The sequence below is a fragment of the Acomys russatus genome, chromosome 21, assembly GCF_903995435.1.
Source record: "Acomys russatus chromosome 21, mAcoRus1.1, whole genome shotgun sequence".
Taxonomy (NCBI): domain Eukaryota; kingdom Metazoa; phylum Chordata; class Mammalia; order Rodentia; family Muridae; genus Acomys; species Acomys russatus.
The window spans coordinates 51994290-52016332 of record NC_067157.1 but is presented as its reverse complement, the minus strand read 5'-3'; the positions used below and the strand labels follow the sequence as shown (position 1 = coordinate 52016332).

At 44.8% G+C, this 22043-nt stretch overlaps 1 non-coding gene across 1 annotated transcript; it reads left to right on the top strand.

Annotated features, from left to right (window-relative positions):
• The first annotated feature begins 9244 nt into the window (after nucleotides 1–9244).
• On the top strand, nucleotides 9245–9351 carry LOC127205430 (U6 spliceosomal RNA). Its single transcript, XR_007832641.1, has one exon. It is a non-coding gene; the product is annotated as a U6 spliceosomal RNA (small nuclear RNA).
• The last annotated feature ends 12692 nt before the right edge of the window (nucleotides 9352–22043 follow it).

Genomic DNA, 22043 nt, shown 5'->3' with positions numbered 1-22043 from the left:
AGGCTTAAATACACGTGAATCAAAAAGAAGATCAGCAAACAGGCCGGACCAACACACAGGCCAGAAACACCTAAAGACCCATCCCGTAGAACGGATACCAAAAGGTTCACTCTTTTTTCCCTTTAACCTTTTTTCCCTCTTGTATAAGCTAGTTGGGTTGTATAATAAAGTTTAATTGTTGAAAAAACAGAGCCAACAAGTATCTTCCTCAGTCACTCACTACCACCACATTTTGTTGAGACAGGGCCTCTTACTGAACCCCGATCTCACTAATTTATCTGGACTGGCTGGCCAGAGAGCCCCCAGGGCTTTCCCTGTTTCTGCCTCCCCAATGCTGGGCTTTCAGGGTTCTGTCAACACACCTGGCATTTTCATGGGTGCTGCAGATCTGAACTGGCCCTTGTACTTACATAGATGCACTTACCGACTGAGCCATCTCCCCACCCCAACTTTTAGGTTCAAAACAAACAAGAGGAGAAATCAAACTGGCTTAAGAGTTATTGCCATCTGTCCTGCAGGTGATCATCTTAGAAATATAGGCATGCTAACTTTTTCCAGGCTGGCTTCAAGCTCACCAGGTGATGAGGATGACCTTGAACTCTGCTTTTTCTGCCACTATCTTCCATGTGCTAGGATTACACATGTGTCATAGGTGTGTGTGTGTGTACCTTGTGTGTCGTATATATACCTTGTTCTAATTTGGCCCCCTCCATCATTGTCTGGTCCCCTCTAACTGGTCCCCTTCCCTTTTCCAGATAGTGTCCCATCTGCTTTAATTGTGAGTGTACTCAACTACCAATGCAACTACCTAACACAGTCTACTATCTTTTCACACATTTTCTTAACCTCTTGATTGTTGCTTTGATTTCAGTCATCAGAATAAAACCAAACCTGGGTTTAGTGTCACAGGACTAAGATTTCAACACTTGGGAGTTGGAGGCGAGAGGATCAAGAGTTCAAGGCCAGCCTTGGCTACATGAGATCCTGTTTCAAAAAAAATAGGAAGAAAGAAAGAAGAAAAGAAAGGAAGGAAGGAAGGCTCTTTCCCCATGGTCGTGTAGGCCATCAACTACAGAAATCTAACCCTCTGCCAGCCTGCCTCTACCTTCATTCTATTATTTGTTGCCAGCTTCATGCATCAGTGTGCTGTGTCCATATACACTGTCTCTGGTTCTAGTTCTGTTATAAATAACCACACATCAAAAGAGCTCAGCACTCTCCTCACACATTGTCATGGCGTTACTATGTGGCAGGGCGGGGATTAAAGTGCCATTCTCGTGCTTCCCGTGGGTAAATGGAACAAGCCTACATGGCTATGCAGAGCAGACTCAAGGGAACAAGTTCTGAAAGTGCACATCTTGTCCCTTTTGTCAGACATCTAGTCCTGTTCAGTCTTGGGTTTGGCTCTTTAGTTCCTCTGAAAACACTGTCTTTGCAGATGTATCTCATGGTGGCAATAGAAGATACTGTTCAATGCCCATTACACAATGGTGGTGCACACACAAGTCCTTAGAGGTTCCATACACATACACTCACACACACACACACACACACACACACACACACACACACACACACACAGAGAGAGAGAGAGAGAGAGAGAGAGAGAGAGAGAGAGAGAGAGAGAGAGAGAGAGAGAGAGAATGTGCCTAACATGCTCATGGTGAGTGGAGGGAAAACATACTTTCATCATGACAAATCAAGAAGGTGTGTTTCTCTGGGATTTAATAAAGAAACAGAAAAGACAAAAAAAATTGGTAATATAATAGACTCATCCATTCCTCTCAATTCTGTTGATATGGGGGTAAACATTGTTTCTATCTGTCAATAAGATAACATTGTGCAAAACTTTTTTAGAACTTCATTCATTCTGTCCTTGAAAGAGTTTCAGCATCATGTGGTGTTTACAGAGAGACCAAAGATCCAGGGAGACCAGCACATCTTGGGTCCTCTAACTAGTGGGCATGATGGCCCAGCCAAGTTTTGACTCCAAGATCAGGCCTCTCTCCACTACGCATGACAACTTGGAATGTGATCAGAGCAGAGAGCGCAGATAAAAGGCTATTTCACTTGCCCCAACACCACTATAGATTTGAGAGAAACACTCTTTTAGCATTCAAGCGGAGCTGGCCCTCTCTAGCCTGCAATCACACAAGCCCTGGGTGCTAAGTCATTTATCTTCTCAGAGCTTGGAAGGGTTGGGAAAGAAATGGTGTTTGGGGTGAGGGGATCTCTGTCCTGCAGCTCTGTCACTGCCCACAGTGAGTTCCTGACTTGCTCCCATGCGAGGTTGTGACAAGGCAACTATCCTCCTTAATACAAGTGTGATGGGGGTTGGTGAAAACGCAGGATTAGGATGTCAGGTTCCCAGTGGGTCTCTAGGACTCGCCAGCCATCCAGCCTAAAGTAATTTGCAAACCCCAGGCCAATGAGAGACTTTGTCTCCAATAGCATGGTAGACAACTCAGGAAGAGCATCAGCATTGATCTTTGGCTTCCAGGTACATATCACACACACACACACACACACACACACACACACACACACACTGACACTGGGAGCCCACACACAAACCAAAAGCCAGAGACTTGGGTTCTCCACTTCTGTTCAATGCCTCAGGCCAATGAGGCACACATGTTCCAAAAGAAAGTTGATAGTCCAGCTCTGCCATCTGCGCTCCTCAATGGGCCCTTGGTTTGGACTAAATAAAGAGGGATTGTACATCCATCACCTCCCATGCACACTTTCTACTGAGCATCTATTCTGGTTTCATGCAGGGTGCTAAGATCTGAGCATACGAATGTGGACAAGATGGATCGATCCCTCTTGACTCAAAAAGCTGCAGGCAAAACGCCAATCGATCAAAACCAAACTGCAGTCCAGTGCGATGAGTGCTGTCCTAGGCGATGAAGCTTAAAGGAAAGTTTACACATGTCGCCTCTCTTCCTTCACTCCGTCTTCCCCCAAGGAGGTGTTTGGCCCCAGCTGCACAACACCGTGCTTGCTTCCTTTAGGTCAGTAGTTCTCAACCCTCCTAACACTCACATTGTGGTGAGTTCCAACCATAGAATTAGTTTTGCTGCTACTTCATAACTGTAATTTTTCTAGTTATCAGTCGTAATGTAAACATTTTTGGAGATAGAAGTTTGCCAAAGGGGTCGAGACGCACAAGTTGAGCCACCGCTGTAGGTAGACACAGTCATATTTACTCTAATCCTAAGGAATTACAGGGAGCACAGTCTGAGTGGGAGACACGGCTGAGTCTGAGTAGAAGCAGAGCTCTACAGTCCTCAAGTTGTGGTCACAATTTAAAAAGTTGGCCCAGGCACCACACTAGAGAAACACATGTCTGGCTGCCTTCCCAGGCTGCACTTCACTGACTCCCAGCCCCCTGCTGAGAGCAGCCTACAGCCATGAAGAAAGGCCCCGTGATAGAGTCGTGTACACAATCCTAAGTTGCTGGGTCATCCAGAACATGCCCCCCCCCAAGCCCCATGTCCTGCTAGTCCTACATGCCTCAGACACCATGAGGACAGCCAGGCACTTGTTCTCAGAACAGGAAAACGAGTTATTGGTTCAGTGGTCCAGCTGTGTACCTGGCCCACAAGGAAAGCACAGGCCCATGGTCACCTATGAAATGACATCAGAACCAGCTGGCAGTTGACCAGAAATTGGCTGCCATCAGCCCAGTGAGCTGCCCTGTGGAAAGGGCAAGCAAGACCCTCAAGCAGCCCTGGCACAATGATCTTTCCCTTCACAAATGTTCGCCCAACATGATGAGAGGTAACCACCTCTTTCTGACTGAGTTGTGAGTGGCTGGGAAGCCTTCACACGTTCTCCTCTGTACGCATGAGGTGGTGCTTAGCAGTTCATGAGGTGTTCATGAACTGTCAAAGGAGACATTTTACAGAGATAGAAACAAAGGGTTTGTATCCAACTCATATTTATTCAGTCAGTGAGCCTACGGCCAGGGGAGGTTGACCAGATGTCCCATGGGCAAGCCTGGCAATCTTTGCATCATCCTGGAACTGAAAGAATGACTCTCCAATATGGCCTTAAGAGAAACAGAATGTTGGCTGGGAGGCATCAGGGCATGGCCCCTTTTATTTCTCATTAGTATTTCTAACCTCCAAAAAAATGCTATTTTCCACACCTGTGTGTTTTAGCAGTCCACTCAGCCAGCCATGGAGGCTGCCTTCCCTTACTGTTCTCTGTTATTTTTGAGACGGAGCCTCTCACTAAACCCAAAAGCTCAGCGATTAGCTAGACTTTGGGTCAGCAAGCCCCAGGGATCCTCTCTGCCACCCAGCACCGGAATTGCAGGCATGCTCTGCCATGCCCAGCTTTTACAAGGATGCTAAGGGCTTGACTCAGGTCTTCATGGCCTGTGTAGCAGGCACTTTACGCACAGAGGCATCTCATCAGCACCATTCTGTGGTTTTTGTGTCATCTGAATTAAAGCGCGTCTCTAACGGCTCACAGGTGATTCTTAGCTGTTGTTTACAGGATGCTCTGGGGGAAAGAAAGGGGGCACTTGAACTCCTTTCTAGTCTCTTCCACCAGAGGAGGACCTGTCTGTCTGCCTCTGCTTTAGTCATGACTTAATGACTCCCCCAGCACATTCAGCTGCAGGACGTTCCTTCCCTGCCCCCCCCCCCAAGCATCTACCCGGTCCAGCTTCTCTTCACACACACCCCAAATACTTTCCCCACCCCCACCCCTTTAGTCTAAGCCTTTTCCTGCCCCTCCCCCATGAACCCCACAAATATTCATCAGCAACCTGGCTACTCAGATGTGGTCACTTCATGGCTTGGCACTGGCCCTCTGGCACTTTTTTTTTTTTTTTTCCTTCAGCATCCACCAGAGTCACCCACAGACCTCTCTTGGTCAGGGAAATCTGCCTGTACCCACTCTATATACCAAACAATTCTCCTAATTCTCCTTCGTAGTTGATCTCATGGCTGAGGAATTACAGCTTTCGTTGAGGTTTGTCTTTGCCCCTCACTCCAGCTTGGCTACACACTTCATGAGAAGAGGTGCCATGTCTGGTGTGTTTATGTTGGGAGGGGCAGGGTGTTGGTTTTTTTCGAGACAGGGTGTGTCTGTGTAGCCTTGGCTGTCCTGGACTCGCTTTGTAAATCAAGCTGGCCTCGAACTCACAGAGATCCACCTGCCTCTGCCTCCTGAGTGCTGGGATTGCAGGCATGTGCCACTGCTCCAGGCTGCCATGTCTGGTTTTGCTCACAACCTGCATGATTGTCAGGGCTTCCTCACTCTAACAAATAGTTGGGGTGAGCAGCCCCTAAGGAGGAGAACATTGTTCGGCCCCCGTTGTTTTTGTTTTCGTTTTTTCCTGTAGCAAAAGAGCACTTGATGGTAGGAACTCACAGTGAATCCAAATCATTCATGGCATGGACAGGAAGCAAAAAAAGAGCAAAAAGAAAGGGCCAGGGCCTCACCATCCCCTTCCAGGGCATCTACCCAACGACCCCAGAAGCCCTCAACTTGGCCCTACCTCTCAAAGTTTCTACTACTTCCCAATAGTCCCAACCTGGGGACCAAACTTTAGCACATAGACTTTCAAGGGACGTTTTTCAATCCAAATTAAACACACAATACCCTACATCCTTAGGACCTAGCACAAGCCCTGCCTTGAAGCAAGTGCATGGAAAAGACTTGTGAGTTCATGTATGCACATTCTTTATTCAGCAGTACAGGCTTGGTAGACTGTCTCTCTCTGCAGGAAGGCGGTGTAATCTGGCCATTCCACCTCAGTTCACCTGCTAGCTGTGGTGAACACCTTACATGATCCTGTGAACCTGTAGACAGGTGATTTGGGGCAGAGACCCTGCAGCAATCACATTAGAAACACTCCGGGTGGTGGTGGTTATGGTTGTGGTTGTTGTTGTTGTTGTTGTTATTATTATTATTATTATTATTATTATTATTATCAACATCATCATCATCATCATCATCATCATCATCATCATCACCATACCAGTGCAGCACATCTAGGTGTGTACAAGAAACTGTTTGCTTATTTCCAAGCTGGGGGGTTGGGATGCAAGCACTCATTCATCAGATTTCTTTCTTTCTTTCTTTCTTTCTTTCTTTTTTCATAGTTGGTGACATCCTGTTCCCTGCTTCCTCCCTTCCATCACAGTTAGATGCCGATTACCTTGGGGTATGCCATGCAGACATGGCATCTTTGGACCTCAGGGCAGCTACGTCTTCAGTGTAGTTTGACGATGGAGGATTCCTGTGATGGAGGTTGATTTCCTGTGGTGCGATGTTGAGAACTGGTGAGAATTTTCAGAGGCAGCGCCTCGTGGGAGTCCTTCGGCTCCCAGGGATGGGACAAAAGTAGCTTTCATGGGACTCAGAGAGAACTGTAAAAGCCAGAGACAGACTTACCTGACAGCATGAACTATCATTTCCACATGTGTTTACCCCATGATGACATCCCATGAAATGGTTGAGAAGACAGAGCTGACACTGAATCCCTAAAAACTTTTTTATAATAACTTCATGGATTTTTCTTCTTTGAAAGAAGACATTCCCAGAAGACCTACTACATGCAGAACATTACAATAAACACCAAAGGTGCAAATGTGTGGAAGACATGGCCCTCTGAAGTGTGACTTAGGTGTCAAGTCAAGGTTGGGCTGCTGTGGCAAGGTGATCATTTTGCATATTGCAATGGTTAGTAAGCTCATAAACAAGGCAATTGGCCAAGCCAGATATTCTTTTCATTTTGCTGTTGGCATGGTCATAAAGCCTGACGTGAAGGTACCTCCTAAAGCAAAATGCCTTGTTAGAACGGTTGCCAAGAAAGAAAATATGCAACGTATCAAAAGCAACAAGAAACATGAGACTATTGAACCACTCATCAAATCAAGTAACTATCATGGGTTTCCTGAGAAGGGCTGGCTCACCAGGACAAACTCCATAAAGACCAGAGTCCTCCATCAAAGGAACCGGCCAGGGCCAGCCCCACACCCCATGGCTCATCTTCTCTCTGTGGATGCAGATACTCTGGGCTCTCATCCATTCAGGATGGTGTCTTTGGTTGCCTTGATTTTGTTTTCCTAATGCATGGAAACCACAGATCTTCAGAACTTGGCCCCTAACCACCCTCTAGATGCAGCATCCCTGTACACCCCCTGCTCCGTCGAGAAAGTCCTGCGGAGCCTTGGATGGATGAAACAGTTATAGGCAGTGCAGTGCTCTCCATCACATTTAGGATGCTATAAAAGCCTTTGTCTTCATGATGAAAATTACTAGAGATGGAGTTGGAATGAACAGAAGACTGGTTTACAAAGATGAAAGAGGATCTGACTTCAAAGGCAGCTTCAAAAAGAGAGGGGTGGGCAGGGCAAAAACAAAAGGAAGAAAGGAACATGATATTACTTTCTGAGACATAGACATCTGCACACACACACACACACACACACACCTGTGTGCACATGCACAGAGACACAGCTCAAAACCAAGGGGAGATGGAACAGGATCCATGCAGAAAGGCATCTTGGAGGAGTCATTATTTTTAATATAACATTCTAATAAGTCTTGAAGAATTTCACACACGCCCACCATGTATTTGGTCGCATTTGCCCTCTACCCTCCCAGCAACTTCTTCTAGGTGCACTCCCGCTCAACTTTACGTCCTCTTCTTGTTAGTTTGAATAGCCCAACTGAGTCAGACTTGAACTGCCCGTATATACTCAGGCCTGACCCATCTACATACTAGGGAGTAAATGCTTAATGAAAACTGACCCCCATGCCCCATACACACACACACACACACACACACACACACACACACACACCAGCCATCAACTGTCAATATCTCTCAGGGTGGAGCACGGGTACAAAAAAAGAGTAATCATTGAGTTAGGCCTTGAAGGAAACACAATTCTCTGGGAAGTGGTGCTGACAGCAGGGATCTGGAGGGGCCCAGGCAAAGACAAAAGCAGACTTACTTGAGCATGTGCTGGCCAGACAAAAGGCTGCATGCAAGCGACCTACAGGCACTGGTTGTTAAAGATACGTTAGAATTCATCACAGAAGCACTTGAAAGGAAGACTGAAGGCAAGAAGAAGCCACTGATCAGTCCTTGCAGAAGAGCAGGTAATGTAAGGGAGGCAGGATTTCAGAGAGGTGACAAGCTACGCAAACCAAAAGACTTCAGAACCATATTTAAAAATATTAGGTAGCTGGCTGGAGATCAGAGAGGTGGAAAAAAATAAAGGTATAGAGGGAGTTAGGAGAGGGGGGCGGGCTGGAGAGATGGCTCAATGGTTAAGAGCACTGACTGCTCTTCCAGAGGTCCTGAGTTCAATTCCCAGCAACCACCTATAATGTGGCTCACAACCATCTATAATGTGATCTGATGCCCTCTTCTGGCCTGCAAGGGTACAAACAAGCAGAGCACTGTATACATAATAAATCTTTGGAGGGAGTTGGGGAGGCATTAAAATACTTCAGGTCAGACATCATGAGGGCCTGAGTGAGGACGTCAGCAGAGAAACAAATCTCTAGGCAGCATCTGTGAAGGAAGGTTTAGCCAAATATCACATATGTGTCAAGTGGCTTAAAGGAATGTCATGATTAATATCTAGGCCAGTCATGGATAGAGGGTGATCTGACACCTTCTGACCTCTACATCAGTCTAAACCCTTGCGTGTCCTAGGTCAGATATTCTCCTAACAAACATAGAATTTCTTTGGAGTAAAACATCCCAACTTAGGCCCTCAGGACTTCCACTATTAGGGTCAACCAAACACGTCATCAGAGAACCCTTAAAGAAGCAAATATCATGAGAAGATGCCACAGAAACAAGGCAAGGCTTCTCCATGCTTCCTATATTAAAACTATTAAATTCAAAGTACAAATTAATGTTATACAATTGTAGAAATAAGAATAGAATAAAATGAATGATGACTTAAGCATGGCTAAACATAACATAAATAAAAACATTACTATGGATAAGACATTCTAAACAGTGGACTAGATATGGCAAAAGAGAAAATTAGGGAAATAAAGGACTCCTTAAGAAACAGCTGCCTGGCTGGGCGGTGGTGGCGCACACCTTTAATCCCAGTGCCCAGGAGGCAGAGGCAAGCAGATATCTGTGAGTTCGAGGCCAACCTGTTCTACAACATGAGTCCAGGACAGCCAGGGCTACACAGAGAAACCCTGTTTCAAAAAACCAAACAAACAAACAAAAAGAAACAGCTGCCAGGTGCTCGCTTCGGCAGCACATATACTAAAATTGGAATGATACAGAGAAAATTAGCATGGCCCCTGTGCAAGGATGACACACAAATTTGTGAAGTGTTCTGTATCTTTTTGGACCCAGGGATCTCTCTTTGTTCCTTTACCATCCTTTCTTAGGTTTGGAGATGGGGGATGAAAAGGGAGAAGGGGGAATGTGGAGGTGTATGGAGAAAATACGACAAAAAGTGGATTGAGTCGATCCCTCAGCTTAAGGCCGTAACTGTGCACACAAGGTTATTTTTAATTCACTGGTATAGAAACTTATATGCTGATACAAAATCAGTTTAATTTCAATACATTGGTTTAGAATTCAATTTTAAGATTATTCTTCACACACACACTATATATACTCTCTCTCCCTCCCTCTCTCTCTCTCTCTCTCTCTCTCTCTCTCTATATATATATATATATATATATATATATATATATATATATATATACTCTAATATGAGGAATTGTACCCATGCCACTCCAAGTAGAATATAAGGTTTATCTCCAATACTTTGAAAATGCTACTGCAGGCTATTTAGCATAATTAAGTTAGACAAGTTGATTGTCAATTGATCAAATCATGGTCATTTCAATTACTAGTCTATTTATGCTACAAGAATATACATCGTAGATGTAACAGATAGATGGGATTCTATAGATGGATAAGGTAAAATAGTTAAGGTCTTCAAAAACTTCAGAGTCCTACAGAATATGGCATTTAAAGATGTTTATGTTGTTCTAATGATTCTTTGACAAGACAGGTTAACTCCTGGCAACACCCAGCCTACCTCAAAGAAGATGATGAGCATCAAAGAACCTCCTTATGGAGATGGCTTCAAATGTGGCAAAACAGCCACTGCAAAAAAATGTCCTCATTTCTACCACAGACAGAATACTGCCAAAAAAAAAAAAAAAAAGGACAAGCTTGGATGCAGGCAGAGTCAATAGCCAAACTCTGCCAAGACAGGTAGGCAAGTCCTCAATGGTTCCTGCCTCACAAATATGTCTGTCAGATATACTGGGCCAGAAGGATGAAGATGATACTACAACATTTTAGAGAGCTATAGGTGACTGTTCAGGCAGCAAACTGTCTCTGTCATTTTTTTTATTATTATTAAACTAGGAAGCTGCTAACCTGTACTTCCTGTTTACTCAGGTAATTAATTTTACTCCTTCTCAAGTCTCTGGTGGGGTTGAAGACCAAATAGTTGAGTGTCACAATTGAGCCTAGTTGTTTGGGGATTGAGATGTCTTTAGGTCTAGATAGATGTTTTAAGTTGATAGAGATAAGATATGGTAGATATTCATAATTTTAGACTCACCAAGATAGGAAAAGGTTTTCTTCAAGGTTGCCAAATACAAACAGCTAAAACACTATGAATGTAACATGAATATAATTCCTGAATGTTCTGTGATTCTTTTGCTGTATGTAGTTTGTTTTATGTAGGTGTCTTAATATAGATATAAACTTTTTTAAAAAAATTTTTTAAGAAAGAAAGAAAGAAACAGCTTCCTGGAGCAGTGGCACATCCCTTTAATTCCAACACACTGGAGGCAGAGACAGGCAGATAGATCTCTGTGAGTTCAAGGCCAGCCTGGTCTACGTAGTAAGTTGGAGGATGGTCATGGCTATGTAGTATTGACAAAGGTGTTCAAATGAACTGGCTTTGTTCAGGAGGAGAGTTGGGAATAACTAGATTTTTGTTATTGTTGAACATGGCAAAAATTTAAGGGCAATAACTGAAAAATAAAGAGCATACAACTTCACAACCAAGAGGAGTGGCTTTCACTGTCTCTTTCTCCACTGTGGGTAGGTAAACTAGATGAAGTAGCAGCATCGTGGCAAACGTTAGCCACGCACCAGAAGCCTGACTGTGCAGTCCTGTCTACAAAGTGCAGCAGTCTCAAATACACGAGGCCCTTTTTAGAAAATATGACCATAAAGTGGGTCAACAAGAGCAGAGTAAATTTCACACAGTCACACACTTGGAATCATACAGACTATGTTCTCTTTTTATTTTGAGATGAAATAGAAATTCAAAATTAAAATTTTAAACAATTCTTTAAAAAATTAGGCAATGTCAAACAGAACCTTTTGATGCTAAAAAAAAAATTGAACGATAGTAAACTTTCTGTTTATAGCAGCTTCTAAGATGTTAAAAGTATAGTCACAAAGATGATGGCAGACAGAATATAGCTTTCATGTTTGAATATGAGAGAAATATACATCTTTAAAGTTTTGTATTTAAACATGTAAGAAACAAAAAAAAAAAGCTAGAGAAGCACAGATAAAGACTAATGGGACTTTAAAAGCAAACTTAACTATAAAGCGGTAGATACTAAAAAGAATAATTCTGGATTGTTGTGCTTATTTTATCTGATGAAAATTACTTCACCAAATATGTGGGCAAATTTGAAATATTGTGTAAAATTTTAAAATTCCCAAGCTGTGTATATTGGTGCACACCTGTAAAACTGGCACCCAGGAGTTGAGGCATGAGTATCAAGACCAGTCGGAGCTACAAAGCAAGAGCCTACATGGAAAAACCAATGGCTGGGGCTGTATGTGGCTTGGTGGCAGCTCAGTCACCTAGAGCTCACAAGGCCCTAGAGTCCATCCCTGACATTCATAATAATGAAAAAAAAATCCTAAAAATGATAGTCTCTAAATTTGACCCCAGAAGAAAAGAAGTCCCAAATGGTCCTATAGTCAAACTTGATAGCAAAACTAGATAAAAATGATATGATGGCAGGAAATTAAAGCAGGTTAACTTATGAGCTTTGGTAAAATACCATTTCAAAATTAACACATCAAACCCTGGCTAGTATTAAGAAAATGAAAACATGCCCAAATTCTCCCAGTTCTAGGAATTCAGAGGACACTTCACAGTAAGAGTAAATATAATTTACCACTTTCAGGGGAGTAACTATATGGTCTTCATTTGACTTAGAAAGCATTTGACAAAATTCCACATCTCCTCATGTTGAAAAAAAAAAAAAGAGAGAGAGAGATTTTTACTAAACTTACAACCCAAGGGAGACCTCACAGACCGATGCAGAGTTTCAACCAGGACGCTCCTGCAAGCTGCCCTGAGTTGTGAACCACAGGAAGCACAGCACACTCACGGCCATCAGTCCTCTCCACAGTGTACCAGAGGCTTCAGCTCACGATCCTTTATCTCTTCCAAGCACTTGGCAACTCTTCACGTTGTCAGTTGCGTGGCCCGGCACATGAGAGCCAGTCTTTCCACACGTCCTAGCAACAGAACAACACGGCTCTATTTACTTAAGCAATCTTCCTTACCGGGATCCTATAAAGCGCACACTGGCTGTTGATTTCATCCTGTCTGATGTGTTCATTCACATGATTAGGGTGGGTCTCAAAGTTTGTGAATGGCACTCTTGCTCTTAGGAGAAGTGAGGCCCCACGTCTAGATCTGACAATCCTTCTCTTCTGGGTATTTTCCACTGTCTTTAACAGTGTGGCCAAAAAGTAGGCAGGAGTAAGAAAATGGACACATGTCTCCTTTTCTGAAATAGTTTGAGGAGCTGATTGTGGGCATGACTTCATTTCCTCATGCTGGTCTCAGGACACATGGTTCTTAGTGATTCAGTCCCCACTACAGCCCACCCTTACATAGAACTCACTTTTTGCATAAGTCTCCTAGGAATTTCCCTTTACCTGACACAGGCAACCCTACATGCATGGTCTACAAATGTGCTGCTATTTCTGGCCCAGTTGTCGAGTCTGACTGTTTTCATGTACTGTCGATTCAAATCACAAATTGCTCTACTTTCACACTTGGGTTTTTTTTTTTTTGGTGTAACCAGTAAACATGTTAATTGAAGAAACTTCTAATATCATGTCAGGCCATCCTTTTTGCCAATATTTGTTGATTATGTCATTGTTTATGGTCTCTAAGGTGGTTGTGTAAGAGTGTTGTATCCAATCTTGTGTCTTAACATCCTTGTGAATCGCCCCACCTATCAGCAAAATTAATTCGACACTAGGTCATGTCATCAACGGGTGCCTCCTACAAGTTAATACAAACCAGTTGTACTCTGGCAGTAACAAATGAGTTATTTGTTGGCCAGTCCAGTGCCATAATCATTGTACTAAAAAAACAAACAACTGTGGAGAAGTCAAAGTAGTGGAGGGGGGCTGGGGAAATGGTTACATCCTTAAGAACACTTGCTGCTCTCAAAGAGGACCCGAGTTCTGTTCCCAGCACTCACATTGGGCAGTTCACAACCACCTGTAACTCCAACTGCAGGAGATCTGATGCCCTCTTCAGGCCTCCTCAGGGCACTTACACACGATGTTCCCAGACAACACATACACATGAATAAAAATAAATAAAAGTGATATTGTGTTAGGGAAACTGAGTTAGAGAAGACTCTCTGTAACACCACAGAACTGTTAACAGTAAATCAAAATAGAATAAAGATCAGATTTTTTCCAGCTGTTGCTGGAAGTGTCCATGCTACCTCAGATTTGGGGGAAAATGAGGGTATTTGTTGAAATAGTAAACAAACATGACATTTAATGTTGTTGGGAAAAAATCAAGAAATTAACCAAGCTTTTAAAGAGTGTTAGAATAAAGAAGTTACTTTTCAAAAAAAAATAAAGTCTAAATTATGCAGATTGGGAGAACAGGACCTAGGAAAGCCCTAGGGTGGAAATCTAGCCAGCTTCTCTCAGATTCTTGTTTTGGGACATACCACCTCCAATCATTTTTCCATTTTTCTATTAGATTCTTTTCCAATAGATTTTTCTGTTAGCTTATCCAAGATTCATGTTCCCAGGAAAGAGCATATGATTGGTTTGATTTGCTCTCACAACTCCTATCCCCACAAGAGTGTGATTGTAGAGCTCCCTTTCTTAGGGGAATGGGAGCAAGGTGCTGGCTAGTTTTATGTTAGCTTGACACAAGCTAGAGTCATCAAAGAGGAGGGAGACTCAATCTGAGAAAATGTCTCCATAAGATTGGGCTATAGGCAAGCCTATAGGGCATTTTCTTGTTGACTTATTGGGGGTGGGACAGCAGCTCATTGTGGGGGAGGGCGTCATCCCTGGGATGGTTGGTGGTCCTGGGTTCTATAAGAAATCAGGCTAAGCCAGATGTGGTGGTGTACGTTTTAATCCCAGCACGCCAGAGGCAGAGGCAGGTGGATCACTGTGAGTTCGAGGCCAGCCTGGTCTACAAAGGCGAGTCCAGGACAGCCAAGGCTACACAGAGGGACCCTGTCTCGAAAAATGAAGAAGAAGAAGAGGGAGGAGGAGGAGGAGGAGGAGAAGGAGAAGAAGAAGAAAAGGAAAAAAGGAAGGAAGGAGGGAGGGAGGGAAGAAATCAAGCTAAACAAGCCATCGGGAGCAAGCCTGTAAGCAGCACCCCTCCATGGCCTCCACATCAGCTCCTGCCTCCAGGTTCCTGCTCTGTTTGAGATCCTGTCCTGACCTCCTTAATTGATCAACAATGGCGTAGATGGGTAAGGCAAATAAACCCTTTCCTCCCCAACATGGTTTGGTCATGGTGTTTTATCACAGCCATAGAAACCCTAGTAGCCATAGTTTAAGAAGAGCAGTAAACCAAAGTCAGTGCTGCTTCATTATCAGCTCCCCTGGGAAAGAGAGATGTTGTGGTTGGAGGCCAAAGAGCTCCTACTCACGCCCATATTGAGAGCAGCCATCCAGGAAGCACCGCTGATGTGCAAAGTGGCACATAGTCCATCGGTGGGGAAGAAAGTTGTTTAGCTATCTACACTACAGATTCCTAGGCATTGTGAATATCGACAGACTGACTCAAGCTGCAGTGTGACTACTAACATGCAGCCTGACCCACTAACAGGCAGGCCCCAGACTCTACTTTGGAGACCATTTGAAAGGGGTTCTCTGAACAAGGAACACACTTAAGGTCAGTAAGACGCTGCTGCTCTTTTAAATATGTTCACTGGATAAAGTTCTGACTCAGAAAGAAACTCAGATAGGCAGAACTTCTGAGGCCACTAAACAGCGACCAAGTGAGTGAGTGACAGAGAGAGAGAGAGAGAGAGAGAGAGAGAGAGAGAGTCAGTCTCTGATCCTTTCAAGCCAAAAAACAGTGTTGATTCAGTAACTAAAAATGTCTCCTCCTTTATAGTGATAAAAATTCCAAATTTGACATAAAATTTTTTTCTTAGTCCTTGCTGCATCTTAGAACATGCAAACTATTGAAGGCTTTCTCCCATAAATGTTCCCAGTTTAGACCTACAACAGAGTAGGCTTGTGGAAAGATATAGGGGTGACTTCTATGCAAGACTTCTAGTAGCAGGGATCATGGAGACTAAAGAGGACACCCTCTAGCTAGACAAGACTCTCGTGGAGGGAGGGAAATACCAACCTACCCACAAAAACTTTACCCTGCCTACAAGACGTGCAGGGATAAAGATAGAGCAGAGATTGGGGGAATGTCTAACCAATGCCTGGCCTGACCTGAGACCCACCCCATGGGAGAGATCCAACCCCTGACACTATTAGTAATACTTTGCTATGCTTGCAGCTGGACACCTACCATAGCTATCCTCTGAGAGGATCCACCCAGCAGCTGGTCAAAACAGATGCTGAGACTCACAGCCAAACATTGGGCAAAGCATAAGGGAAAATGGGGGGAAGGATAGAAAGACTTGGAGGGGACAGGAGCTCCACAAGAAGATCAACAGAGCCAACTAACCAGGGCCCAGAGAGGCTTGAAGAGACTGAAGCACCTGCCAAGGACCATTCATGGACTGGTTCTAGGCCCCCTATACATATATAGCTGGGTCTTCATGTGGGCCCCTAGAAATGGGAGCAGGGCTGTCTCTGACATGGACTGTGTTGATCACTTCCCCCTGGCAGGACTGCCTCACCAGGCCACAGAGGAAGAGGGTGCACTCAGTCCTGATGGGACTTGATGTGCTGGGTTGGGTTAATGGGGAGGGGCATAGGGAGGGAAGATGGGGTCAGCACGTGATGTGAATGAATGAATAAGTAAATAATTTCTAAAAATGTTTCCTGCTCCACAGGAATAGTATAGGCTGAAGCCCCGCCCCCCAGAAAAATCCCACTTTGTGGAGGCCTCCTCAGAAAACCATTCACAGCATCTCACTTGATGTTGGCTAAGTGTTTTTTCGGTTTTGTTTTCCAGATGACCAATGATGATGACGTCCCTGCTGTTTCTCCAGGAGTTTCCCCAGTGTAGACATCCCATTAGAAATCAGATCCATCAGACTAGGTTTGGACCTCTGACTCCCAGATCGGCTGGGCAAAAAACCGAGTGTGGTCTTTGCAAACACACACCCTTGCACCATCCGATCCCCAGCATTTCTCTGGCTTCTGCCTCTGAGTTAAGGAGACTAGTGGATTGCATTCTGGCCAGTAAAAAGTGCAGAGTAAAATACTGGGCCATTGTCAACTCCTTGCCCCTAAAACATCCACGGGACTCCTCACGCCCTCTGGTGGTCAACTTGTAAAAAACCCAGCAGAGGATTCTTGGGCCTTTCAAATAGCTGAGCAGAAGGGTGAAAGGCCCCTGAGTCCCCAGATGGCTGTTGGCCTGGCTGCTTTACATACCTCTGTGATAGAAATAATAAGAAATGTACTTTATGATGTATAGAGAGTCACTGGACTCTTAGGGTTGTCGAATTTGTCAATTTGACAGTGTTTAGAGTCATCTAGGAGACACACCCGCGGGTGCCCTGCGGAGGTAGGGGGCGAGGTAACAGCCGAGGGATGTCCCACGCTCAAGGTGGGCAGCGCCATCCTATGGCTTGAAGTACTAGACTGGATAAAATGGGACAGAACACCAGCGTACAGCTACTTCCTGGCTGTGACAAGCAGCATGGAGTCCCTGCCCTCGTGCCTGTCCTGCCAGTGGACGATACCCTCAAACTGTGAGCCAAAAATAAGTCCTTCAATCCTAAAGTTACTTCTTACCGGTATTTTGTCACAGCAGTGAGACAAGAAGCTAACACAGACAAGTAGTGTGGAGCTACTAATGGCTAAGGCGATTCTGCTTACGCCGTAAGAAAATACATGAGGCAGAGCGACGGTTGAGCTTGACCCAGCAACTTTATGGCAGTGCATATCTAACTTTGCTTCCCAATGGCAAATATTTACAAGCTGATCTGCAACTGGACTCCAGAGCCTCAGGCTTTGGGGACTAAGCGGTTGCAAACAGTGCTTGCTGTTGCTCACCTCACGGTCTCAGGCAAGCACAATGGCCCCATTATCCCAATGCCACTTTCTGATCTACCCATTTCATCGCGCTTATTTATAACCTCTAAGTCAGTGCTCGCAGCACACAGGGGGTGGTTCCTGGACAGGCTGTCCCCGCCCCCACCCCCTACCCCTCCACACGTAGCATGTTCCAGTAGAAAAGCTAACAAAGCAGCTGCCAGCCTTCTTTTTTTTTTTTTTTCCTTCATCTAACACTTTATTTATTTATTTTATTTTTTTTTATTAATTTATTCTTGTTACATCAGAGACTAAGAGTATCTTGAGACCTCTTGATAAGAATGAAGATTTTGCATAAAACATGTAGCACTACAGTCTAGATGTAAAATATTCTTACAGAGTTGGAGTCTTGAAGAGAAGGTCTTTATTTTGACCCCAGAAGCAACCTGTCCTTAGCAGGACAAGAGCATAGACTACTGGAGTCAGCATTGCAGGTTACCATTGATGCACCTTGCCTAGACCATGGAGGCTCAAATCTCTGTGATCAAGTCCTTAATATTTTTTGTTTGTTTTTCGAGACAGAGTTTCTCTGTATAGCCTTGGCTGTCCTGGACTCACTCTGTAGACCAGGTTGGCCTCAAACTCCCAGAGATCCACCTGCCTCTGCCTCCCTGAGTGCTGGAATTACAGGCGTGTGCCACCACGCCCACTTAGTCCTCAATATTTGTGTGTGCATGTATGAGTGTATCTGCCTAAGATATCTATAAATAATTATAAGGTGAAGATAGATAAATGATAGATAGGTAAGTGGGTAGATGGATAGATAGATAAAGGATGATTATTGATCTAGATTATTGATAGATAAATAGGTAATTAGTAGACAGATAATTGATATATAGATAAATAAGGTAGATAGATGATTGATAAGCAGGCAATAAGCCAGTAAATAGATGATAGGTAGGTAGATAGATAGATAGATTGACTGATAGAAAGTAAATAGATACTTGATAGATATACATAAACATGATTGCTAAGTAAAAGATAAATAATAGACAAATGATAGGCAGATGATAGACAAATAGATAATTGATAAGTAGGTGACTAATATATAACATATAGATGGATGGTAGACCAATAGATAGAGAGATTACTTTCCCAGGGATTCGGCTTCTCCAGAATCACCACAGCCAGCATCCCTGTCAGTCCCGATGCTTCTGAAGCCATGCTCAGTCTGTGAGATAGTTCATCTCTCTTCTCTTGCTCCCGTGACTAGTGGAGAAACCTTCCCCAGCTACAGATAAGGAAATTAAGCAGGAATTCCCTAAGAAGCCAGGGTTGGCACACCCACCCTTGTTCTGAGAGTCCAACAGGGAGCAATCGTCTAGGAACCAAGCCCCCTGCCTGCCCTTGTTTACCCTTACAGAAGGTCAACTTGGAACCGACCAGGGGCTCTGTAAATATGACACAGATGTGTCCACAAAAACTAAATCCCTGCGTCTTTTGCTTCAGAACCTCTGGCCTGCCTCAGCTTTGTTTAGGAAGCTGCTCCAGGCAGGCCAGCTCTAACCAGCCTTGGGTTGGGGAGCGTAGGGCCTCTAGGCAAGCTTAAAGCAAAGTAAGCCAAACCAAAGCATAAAAGGAGGGTGTGCTTTTTTGCACAGGTTTTTGTTTTTTTTTTTGTTTTTTTTTTTTTAATTGGCTTAACTGACTCTTTAAGAAAAATTCCCTAAGGGCCTACAATATTAGGGTTTTTGTACAAGAATACACATGCATGCCGGCACCTTCCTGAACCCATACACGTTTAATATGACAGCTACCACAGGGTGCGTTCTTGTAGCCCTGTTTTCATATGTCCTGTGTGTCTGGGACAGGTATGGCAGTCCTCAAGTAAAGCTTGATTTTCTGAGTCTTGCTTAGTTTTCTGGTTTGATGCTATAGTCTAGCGGGAGGAGGATGGCACACTCCCACCGTTCCCATGGAGACATTTCTATGTTCGAGGAAGCCTAGATGGTGGAAGGGCTTTGGAGAAAGTGCTTTTTGGCTCTCATCTCTTCCCTTCCCTTCCCCTGAGTTCCCATGTCCCTGACTGGAGCATCTTCCATGTGTTCTGGGTCACATTTAAGAGCACAGGGCACATTTTATGAATTTAGCAGCCTACAGTAGTGCTAGGCTTGGAACCAGTCTGCTGCCTGCTTGAACAGTGCGGGCGGGGGAGGGGGGCTGGGGGGGGGGAGAGCAAACTGATTTGGAACAATGCCCCACCCTCTGTGGCTTCCAGCTTTCTCTCATCTGCGTTTTACAGCTTCCAGGCAAGGTCCTGACTTGTTCCTGGCTTACTGCCTGGCAGAGGACCCTCCAGGATCCTGGCATTGCTGGGAATAATCCCACATAGATTACACAGGTTCACATGTCACAGTTTTTGCCACACCCCACGGAAGCATATCCTACAATGAAAACGTGTGCTGAAGCAATTTATTGCTGTGAGGGTGGCACTCCCGGGAATGAACAGGAAGGGAGCAAAGAGGGAGCAGACTAGGCCGAGGTCAATCTCAGGGAAAGCCCTTGCAGGCAGCCCAGACTGAATCCCAAGGAGCCCTATGGGATACATGGCTTCCCTGGGTAACCCCCCTGCCCCGCCCCCCCCCATGTTCCCATGGCTGGCTCAGGGGATCTGGGCCATAGGCTGCTCCCACACCCTGAGGATGGCCCTTTAAGTGAAGAGGGGGAGGGGGAGGGGGAAGTTCCAGGGGCACCAAGCAGAGCCTGGCATTGACAAGTATATCCCAGCACTCTCCACCAGACTGGGCAGGTGATGCGGCAAGAACTCTGAGGCAGGAAGGGCAGGGCCTAGAATCAAAGGCTGGGGGTTGGGAGGCTGTGTGGGCACAACCAAAGCTCAGAGAAGAAAAGAGCTGCTACAAACTTCAAACAAGGTGTACACCCCTCTGGCTCACTGAGATTTTTAAAGATGTGACGTCAGGCGTGTTGTGGCTGGATGTGTGATGGCTTCAGGCCAAGACCTGATCAAAAGTAAAAACATTATGCAATGTGAAGAGCGATTGTGAACAAGGACAAACACCAGTTGTCACATACCAAGACTCAGGGAAGTGAAGGGATTTTAGCTGAAATTCAGTTTATAGGCGTTCGGTGGGTCTAATGTGAATTTCATGTTTATTCTAGTTTATGTATTGACTAATTTTAAAAAAAGAATCTCCTAAGAATTTGAGGCTGAGATGTTTTAGTGTAACCACAGGAACCTGAGTTCGCATCCCTAACTAACACCCACATAAAAAGCCAGGCCCTGTAGCAAGCCTCTGTAACTGAGCACTTTGGAGGAGGGACAGCAAAGACAGGCAGATACCCGGAACATGCTGGAAGGTCAGCCTAGCCTCTCCATAGGTTCCAGGTTCAATGAGAGAGCCTGTCTCAAAATAAGCGCCATGGCAAAAGAAGTCCAATGTTGATCTCTGGCTTTCACGCTCCAACGCGCGCGCGCGCACACACGCACGTGCACACACACACACACACACACACACACACACACACACACACACGCACACACGCACGAACACATACATACACATTTGGTTCTTCTTTCCCACCATTTTGTGTTTTAAAAGGAACCCTGATTTTCTAGACAAGCAGTCAAGGGAGCCGTGAGAGCCTTATTTCTGGAAGGAAGTGTGTCACTGAGTGGGGGAGGGGATTTGAAGTCTCAGAAGCTCAAGCCAGGCCTAGTGGCTCACCGCCTCTTCCTGCTGCCTGAAGATCCAGATGTGGGACTCTCGGCTACCTCTGCAGCACTATGTCTGCCTGTGTGCCAACATACTTCCTGCCATGATGATAAAGGAGGAAATCTCTGAATGCAAGCCAGCCCCAGTTAAATGTCTTCCTTTATAAGACCTGCCATGGGCATGGCATCTCTGCACAGCAATAGAACGCTGACTAAGACATCTTTGTTGTTGTTAATTCATCAGTATGACCTACTAATTGCCCCACGTTGAGCACCACTTGCTGTTAAATTACCAGTATTTCTAATAATGTTTATAATTAGGCCTATAATTATTATTACAGCAGTATTTTCTAACCTGCAGGGGATACCTGCCCCAATCCCACGCATCTGCTTCTAACTATTTCTATCAAGCTACCTCCCATCCATAATCCCAAATACTTGCTAATGTTCTTCATCTGGGCCAAATCCTCCATCCACACCAGCCATGTGCTTCTCCTCCACCTAACCCATGATGGTGCCACCTTCTTCTCCTCTGGTCTCTCTTCTTCCCAAGATTCTCTCCAAAACCAGAACCTTAGCCATGCCTACCTCATTTGTCCTGCCCAGGTGTGAGAGCTTTTCACTAATTAGTATCAAAATACATCAGACCAACCCCCAACACATCTTCATCACTCTCTTCCCCCTCCTCTTCCTGCCCCTCCCCCCAACATCTCTGAGGAAGAACCCTGCCTCAGCTTCCTTCCTGCTGACTTTGCCGAGCCCAGGGACAGACAGGGTTCTGCAAAAAGGAAATAAGGACAGACTTTGTTAAATAAGTAAATAAATAACTCTCTAGTTTCTATAAACTAC